This window comes from Cupressus sempervirens, chromosome 6 (genome assembly GCF_028749045.1).
Source record: "Cupressus sempervirens isolate cs-2001-9-10 chromosome 6, ASM2874904v1, whole genome shotgun sequence".
NCBI lineage: Eukaryota > Viridiplantae > Streptophyta > Pinopsida > Cupressales > Cupressaceae > Cupressus > Cupressus sempervirens.
This window is the reverse complement of record NC_143123.1, coordinates 560,224,496-560,233,644: the sequence shown is the minus strand read 5'-3', so window position 1 is coordinate 560,233,644 and position 9,149 is coordinate 560,224,496. Positions and strand designations below refer to the sequence as shown.

Sequence of the window (9,149 nt, the reverse complement as noted above, 5' to 3'; positions counted from 1 at the left end):
GGACCTCTACATCCTTGACAAGATGCAATTTATTAATTATTTATTAGAATTACAATGTCAAGGACCATCATCTAAAATTTGTATCGTGTATTCTATCTCATTCCTACCATGATGATTAGCATACTTTATGTTATGATCCTTCTTTATTGGACATTCAAGGTGTTTGCATACCCCATCAGAATCTTTATTAACCACCTCAAGTCCCATAGCTTCCTACAATATATTTTATTACTAAATATGCATCTAGTGAGGAGAAGTGAAAGACACACATGTTATAGAATCTTATGGTCTATCATCCTTTCCAATCTCCATAATAAAAAGTATACCTCATCTTTCCATTTGTTACAAGACTAAGTGGTCTACAAGGATGAAATCATATCTCTTGCAACCATCTCCTTATTGTCATTAAGCATCCATTTCCCTTCCTATTTCCCATATGAAAAAGATAAAAATGACACACATCAATGAGAAAGTAACAACCCTATGTCACTAAAAAATTCTAAATTTAGTACTAGGATCATCATATTTATCAAGAATGAGGTAATTCTCTGTCTCTCTCTCTCTCTCATTGAGAAGGATTTTTGAGAACTTTGTAATATTTTTATCTCACTTCACATTTGTATAAAAATAAACTTTTTCTTGATAATAAGCACCATCAATAGGAGAGGACCTTACCTTCTGAGGCTATGGCATAGGAAGAAGGTGTATCTTTTGAGACCATGTCTATTCCTTCTTCTTATGTTTCTAGCTCTACTCCTACCTATATCGAAGAAAGACTAACATTTTTTGTTGCAAGATATTTTGTCACATTTCCCCTTATGTAGGTAGTAGCCATTTTGCTAAGTGCCAAGTTGGTCCAAGTGTTCATTTATTCATCGTAGAAGTCATCGCTAATCACAACCATGCATGACATCCCATGATTTCCTATACTATTGAATGATGTCCATCCAAGTGGCTTCTAGCACAATAATATTTACGCACATGAAGTTAGCACCACCTTATTATTTCTATGTTAAATTCCTATATCTCCTAGAGGATTTCATAGTTGATTAAAGGCCTTCACTTCAATCCTTCAAGATAAAGTTTAAGAAGATCCTTATATTCAAATTTATGGATCAGAAGCCTACTTTGGTATAGTCTCTTTTTGTTTTGGCCCTATGAGTGCACAAAAGTTTTCCTTCAACTTTTTCTTCACTACATTTGTAGAGGTTGGCAATGCACATTCTTCATCAACACATTCATAGGGGCACATGATTTAACTCATTAGAGAACATTCTAGTATTGATGGTAAACTTTACATTATCCCTCATCATCATCACCATTGAGTTATTTGATGAAAATATTGAGGCTTATTTATCCATAACCCTAATTTTTTATAGGGTTCTTGGGTCTCCCTTTTTGGTTTTACCATTTATATCTTGACCTCCAAAGTCTATGAAATAAATCAAGAGTAGACACTTTTTTATTTATTGAAGGAAATATTTGCAAAAGAGTACAAAATCTGAATACCAATGATGTAATCCAAGGAATTCATTTCATTCCTTAAAAAATCTACATCAAATAAATTTGTGTCGTCAAACTTGAAAGAGGAACTCCTTGGGAGATTAAAATCAACCAAATAAATAAAAGATCAAAAACCATGTCAATTTTTTAACTAAATAATAATTCACAAATAAATGTATTCAATTCAATGATATTAATTATTTTCTTTCTTAGCATGTGTAGATCTAGAAAAAATTATTTTCTTTCTTAGCATGTGTAGATCTAGAAAAAATGACCTCAAGCCTCTTATTTTAATACAAAAAGTAAATTATATTGGAACATAAACTATTTATTTTATTTTTAGAATTCTTTTAAGAAAACAATATACATTTTAACATTGAACAAAAAATGAAAATTTAATTTCTTATTTGAATATACAATTTTATCTGAAACCAATGTATAAAAGAATTATAAAAAAATAAAAATAAAAATGTTGACAACCAAACCAAACACAAAATACATTTCTAATACATTTTGACAATTTAGACATTCAAATTTTGTTGATAAGTATAAAAAAGAATTTAAGAAAAAAAAAAATCAAATTTTACATTAAAAAATAATACATTCCTTCATAAATACAATGATGCATTAGATAATTGTTATCATAAATAAAAATGAAGTTTGATGAGGTCCACACCCTTACTCCCAACAAACAACAACAAAAAAAAAAACAAAAAAAAAACCAATAGACAAACATAAAATCAAACACTACAAGAAGTACAAAGGAGTCATCTTCGGACCACTAACCACACACCACCAATGATCAAGCACCTTGAGATGCTCTTCCAAACCTCCCTAGCCAGATCAACCGCAATAACCACAACCTCTCACATCAAACAGGCCTTGCTTTCTCTTGAAATATAGGGCACTGAAAACAATTCATGTTATTTTTCCATAATAACTTGAAATCCCACATACCAATTTATTAACTACCAACCAAATGCTGGCTCTAATGTGATAATGCATTGCCATTATCTTAGATAAAAAAGTTAACCCAGTCTGAAGGTAGTGTTGAATTTGAGAATGCCATCCAAGCCAACAGAAGAGTGAAGGGTGACCATGGAATACCCACGAGCATACCTCAATTTCCCCGTTCCTCCCACCACAGAAACCTCTTTTATAGAAGACGACGTGAAGAGATCTGTTCCATGGAATTCAAGAGTACTTCCATTATATTTCTTGTCCTCAAACAGAAGAGAGAACACAAAGAAAATTGCAGCGCCCTTCACATCAGAATTGGTGTATAATCCTTTGGCCCTTCCCAAAACAGTGGAAGAGGCATTGGGCTTTTCAGTCACAAGGTCGTCTATAACCAGCACTGTTCCAAACCCTAATAAATCCGAGGATGTCCCATTTACTCCTCCAACTACTATGGCCGTTGTATTGGATTTGCTCGCTATATCGTGCATGTAAAACACGAGATGCTTCTCTTTCCCATATTGAGCCCATGAAGATGATACGCTTGCAAGGAAGATGAATGCAAGAAAAAGCACTTGTGATGCCATTGAATATAAAGTAGGAAATATGTTATCTGCAAGTGATAGAAATAGCAGAAACGCATGGTTACTTATATATTGTCTAGGCATTCATTATACGTCGCACATTTAACATTTCAATCATCATCGTCACTTCAACCTAAAGAAGGGGTCCAACAATTTTTAATCACAGTGATAACAAACGAGTCCAAAAATACTGAAATGTTCCCACTACAAGCCATGAATGCCATGAGAATAAGATCCTAGAATGGATTTGACTTTCAATCAACGTTGACAAGTGATATAAATAGTGCGTTCAACTCGGTTTATTAAAGGAGATTATGTGTTCAATGGCAAGTTTATATATATGTTATATTGACATCGAATGATTCAATTTCCTGACCGAGTGTTGCAATGAATGTATCGATGTAGATATCTTAGTTATCTCATTTATATTTGTCACTTTTAATGAATTTTTCTAAGGCAGTGTTATTGTTGATGATCCTCGATTATGTCTTTTCTTGGATATATATAGAGTGTTTTACAATATTTTAAATAGAGAAAAATAATAGAAATATACAAAGAGTTATGGAAAAATTCAAAGGCAATTTTTAAAAAAAATATTTAACATTAGTTAATTGTCATTTTAATTTTTAATTAGATAATGTATTGTTGGTATTATGTTTATTGTTAAATGATATTATTATATTATATTAATTTCATGTTCAATTTTTTTTTTCAAATAAATTTATTTAATTCTCTTAGAAATATAATTTACAAAAGGGTCATGATCAATCTGAGTTGTTAACACATCATCATTGTCATATTGGTATTTTTATTATTGTCATTAAGGTTCTAACTCTATTGGTATGTTATTTTTCAATATTCAAATTGGGACAAGGTTCCCCATTTGTAATTGTAATAAATCAATTTTATTAAACCCTTAAGAAAAGTCACATTTCAAATTGATTAGGAAGACAGGCTTCATGTCTAGTTTTTTTTAAACAAGGTTGACACTCTACATAATGTTTAAGGTTACATAGTTATCTTATATGTCTTCATACATAGTTTCTCTCTCTCTCTCTCTCTCTCTCTCTCTCTCTCTCTCTCTCTCTCTCTCTCTCTCTCTCCATACTTATTTTTCATTTCCTTTCTTACTCATGTCTATGTAAGAATAGAGTGGCGTAAAAACCAAATATGGTGGGGGTAGATAGGTGATAGGAATATAGGGGAGTGATAAATGTATATGATAAGATAGGAAGGTAGACTAGATAGCTAAAAAATTAGGGAGGTAGAGAACATCTTTATTTGGAGAGAAATTGTCCCATCCTATAAAATGTAAATAGTTCAAGGTGAAGATGGAAAAATCCACATAACAAACATATCAATTCCAAGTTATATAATGGATTCAAGTTACTATCCAATCAAAAAAAACTACATGATTGAAAATTAAGACAGTAAAATATGTTAGAATTTTTTGATTCATGAAAATCAATACGGTATATGTCAAGATGTTTTGATTTTTCAAATTTGAATTAATACATTACCAAAAAATATCAAAATGTAAAGTTAAATCATAACCCAACACTCAATAAGATGATATTTGGACAATTAGCCACAACCGTATACTCTACCTAATCATAAGCCTAAACCCTAAGTCTAACTATAACCATAAATCTATACCTAAATCTAACATTAACTATATTGATATTCATAGTTGAAAACCTTACCCTAATTATATTCCTAAAGATAATATTATACCTTAATATTAAATCCAAAACTCATATCCTAATACTAATACCAATCTTAAATAAAATTCCCATGATAATGATAATAACAATGCAAACCCTAACCATATGGTTATGAATTGTCTAAATTTGAAACCTTGAACCCAAATCCAAAATACTAATCCCCAATTCTAAATTCTAAATTGAAATCCTAACCTTAATTATCAAGCTATAAACATATTTGTTCTTTAGGAAGAAAATAAATGTTTGTAAACATTCTAATAATTTTTTTAAAAATTGAAGGGATGGAATGTTTCTCCATCTTAAGTTTGTCAAGAATTTAATAATAGTTATGGATAACATAATTTATAGCTAGAATCATTATCACCAACATCTATTAGCAATGAGATTTTTTTTGCGAAGTACCTCTATTAAATGAACTAGCACTTGGCTATTGGAGGTGAAAAGCAATAGCCAATAGGAAACTTTGGATGTGATGATTTTGATAATTGTTAACTCAATAAAACATTTCACTCCCTTGAAATATTTTAATGAATCAAGTCATTAACATCAATTTTAAAATATATTAAAATACTTGTAGTGTGATCAATATTAAATGTTGATTCATTCATCACAGTCCATGTTGGAGTATTCTTAATGAGCTTGTGATATTTTCTTATTTATATATCATATTAGTAAATACTATGTTGATAACAACGCAATTGTCATAGTAATTAGAATGACTTAAAAAAACTATAATACTTGGACATGACATTGGATGTTATCATTAAATTTAAATCCAAATATATATACATTTAGCTACTAGATTATTCAATTACCATAAATCATAATGTAATAGTTTATATAGAACTTGATGTAAGAGTGTCATGCACTAATTGAAAATCTTGTATGCTAAAGTGGTTTTGACATTGAAGTTTTAGGAATTATTTGAAAGAAGATGGTGCTTGGTATATATTATATTTAGGAATATAGTACTTAGTTAGTTCATGATTTTATATGTGGAACCTATTTTCAATAGTTCTTGTCAGAGCTTGGTGGACATACCTAGTGGTTTTGATCATCGAATAGATGTTCTTGGTGATCTAATTAATGAACTGGGTATATTTAATATGCATAGTCTATGATCATGATGTAGATTGACCATTGTATATATGATGAACTATTTTGGATGTTGGTTATTCCTACTATGCACATTTAATGATTGTTGTTAGGTAGAAGACTAGATTTGTGTAATATTTTAGGACCTCTAAACATATTTTGGTCAAATCTTATTTCTCTATCAAAACAAAAGTTTTTTCAAAAACTAAAAATGTCCTCTAATAGATATTAGAGTCATTTTCATCTGTGTGTGTGTGTGTGTGTGTGTGTGTGTGTTTAGTTATAATATGTTATAATTTAAATATGAAAAGTTAGTATTTTAACATTTGAGAAGATTTTCTCTTAGAAAAACATAACAAATAGTAAATCATATAAAAATAAATAAATAAATTTCTATTCAACCTAGAGGAGAGAGTCAACTTCAAGAATAAATTTTTTTCTTTAAAAAAGTTGTAGATTTGATATTGAAGTTTGGACAAGAAGAAAAGACTATCGTTTATTATAAGGTCACCCTCTAATACTAATAGCAAACAAAATATACATAAAAAACCAATATATGTTTTTCATGCCCTAGCTATACATGTCATCTATAACATATTTTCAAATTATCTAGAGAAAAAAAATATGATTTGCATATACTTGTTGGATGAGAACTATACCCTAAATTTTTTGCACTTCAAAAAAGGACTTCAAAATTAAAGAGAAATAAGAAACTCTCTTTCAGTTTTGCTATCATCCTTCTTCAAGCTCAAATTTAGTTCAAAAATCTTCAACTCATGTTTCAAAATCTCATTTTCTTTCTTTAGGGTTGTTACCTCATCACTATCATTAGTCTTCTCTCTAGGATAGTTTATATATTTTAAATGATCAATCTTATCTTTCAGCTTCCCAATGTAACCATTTGCATCTTCATACCTTTCTTTCAAGTTGTCTCTTTCTTCAGTGAGAAGATCAATCTACTCAAGGTATTCTTCAAGATTCTTCTTTAATTGTTCCATATTCATAGGAATATTACTCATGCTATTAAGCCCCTTTTGAGTAAGTGGGCTTTGATACCAATTGTTAGAAATAGATAATACTGAGAGGGGGGAGGGATGGAGGTGAACAATATTCTACAATATTTTTTCCACAACTGAATACTCTTAATTACTTATAACATGCATATGAAAGTAAACCAATAATGTTGAACAGTAAATAAATGCATACACAAAGAGAACTCAAAACACCATATTTTGTTAACTAGGGAAAGCCCTGTTGGGGATGTTACCCAAAAAATGATCCACTAAAAAGAAAATTATGTTAAGGATATTCACCTAGTAGGAGTCTATTAAATACATATAGTGTCTCAGTTCTTGTTAGAGAACTAGGTCTCATTAAAAGACTCATCCCTGTTAGGAGTTAGTATTCAAAAATGTATGCAAGATGAGCCCACTGCCCAAACATAAAATTATATGATGTAGTTCTTATATACAAAGGAGATAGATACAAAAACCTCTTACTATTGTCTGATGTACTTTGTAATATTATGATCTTACATTAGATATTGTATTGTATAGTTTGCATAATACTTCACATGCCATCCATCACACACACAACACACACACACAACTTTGTGTATTTTGTTTTTTTGTTTACAGGTTTTCATTTTGCAAAACGTTCCCTTCAACATTCAAGCATTCACACACTTGGCATAATAAAAAATTAATTCTTTCTAACATAGTATTAAAATCTAGGAGGTCCTCTCTAATTAGTTAAGTAATTATTTCATAACCAAAATAATTCCTTAACCTTTAATTCACTTTTTATTATTGTGCTTCGTTCTTCTCTATTCACTGCCTTTACTGATAACACTAATATAGCTAATGTTGTACTATATGTACCATATTGTGCACCTAGCCATTTCATCAAGACACTCTGTACTAGTATTCTTTAACTAGACACATGCCAAATATCGATTTGTCTTTTCTACTTAATAGAGCTATTCTTATGCTATAGGTTAAACTATTTAATACTTAGACAATTTTTTGTCATAGACGATCTTTAATTGTCAACTCTGCCTTCACATTCTAATAGATATATTGTGATAAATGAAAATTTGAACTTCTCCTACTTATCCATATTTCCAAAAATCTCAACCTTTAAAATTGATGACAACATATGGTAAAATTGGCTAGGTCCCAAAATATTGTTCAAAAACTTACTTCAAAATTGGCCTTCAAAAGTTTATAAAGTCTTCAAAATTCAATTTTTTTGGATCATACAACTATATACATCTTTCCTTATAACTCCTAATAATATATACTACTACTCCCCCTTAGTATATTACTATTACTTCCCTTTACATATTAATACTCTATATAATTTTCCTATATTCTTCCCCCCCTTTGACATTGATGACAAAGGTGTCAAAATTTTGGTTACCTTGTGACATTGGCTTGAGATTTTGGATAGGAAATCTACAAAATCATTCTTCAATCTCTCCATATTTTTATTCTATGTATCTTCTATGCCTTTTTTTGTACTCAAAAGTGCACATAATGCATAGGATTCCATTTCAACCACATTCAAATTAGTATAAGAGAATTTCTCATACAAAGTCTTAGCGACAAGAAATTCTTCCAATTGCTTCTATAGCATACTAATCTTTACTAAGAGATGTTCTCCAAGTATAGAGATTCTTTTGGTTATCATTTCCTTGTTTAGTTCTATGATTCTGATAGCATATTACTATTACTTGTCTTTACATATTAATACTCTATATAATTTTTCTATATTCCTCTCCCTCTTTGACATCAATGACAAAGGTGTTAAAACTTATATACATGTCAAATTTTGGTTACCTTCTGACTTTAGCTCAAGATTCTGGATAGGCAATCTACAAAATCATTATTCAATCTCTCCATATTTTTCTTCTATATATCTTCCATGCATTTTGGTGTGCTCAAAAGTGCACACAATGCATAGGATTCTATTTCAACATTATTCAAATTATTATAAGAATTTTTTTCATAAAAAGTCTTATGCATAAGAGATTCTTCCAATTGCTTCTATAGCATATTGATCTTTACTAAGAGATGTTCTCTAAGTATAGAGATTCTTTTGGTTATCATTTCCTTGTTTAATTCCATGATTTTGATAGCATCATGATTCTTTGATATCCCAACCTGAACATCTTCCATGTTTGCATCAAGATACTTCAATCTGTGAGTGAATGCTTGGGGCTCACTCATCTGTACTGATAATTGATCATTTAAATTGTTCAGATAGTTATATGACATAGTGTACT

General features: G+C 30.0%; 1 pseudogene; it reads right to left on the bottom strand.

Moving 5' to 3' along the window:
• Positions 1-2,531: 2,531 nt before the first annotated feature.
• LOC149553493 (dirigent protein 1 pseudogene) lies at positions 2,532-3,047 on the bottom strand (annotated as a pseudogene).
• Positions 3,048-9,149: the final 6,102 nt, after the last annotated feature.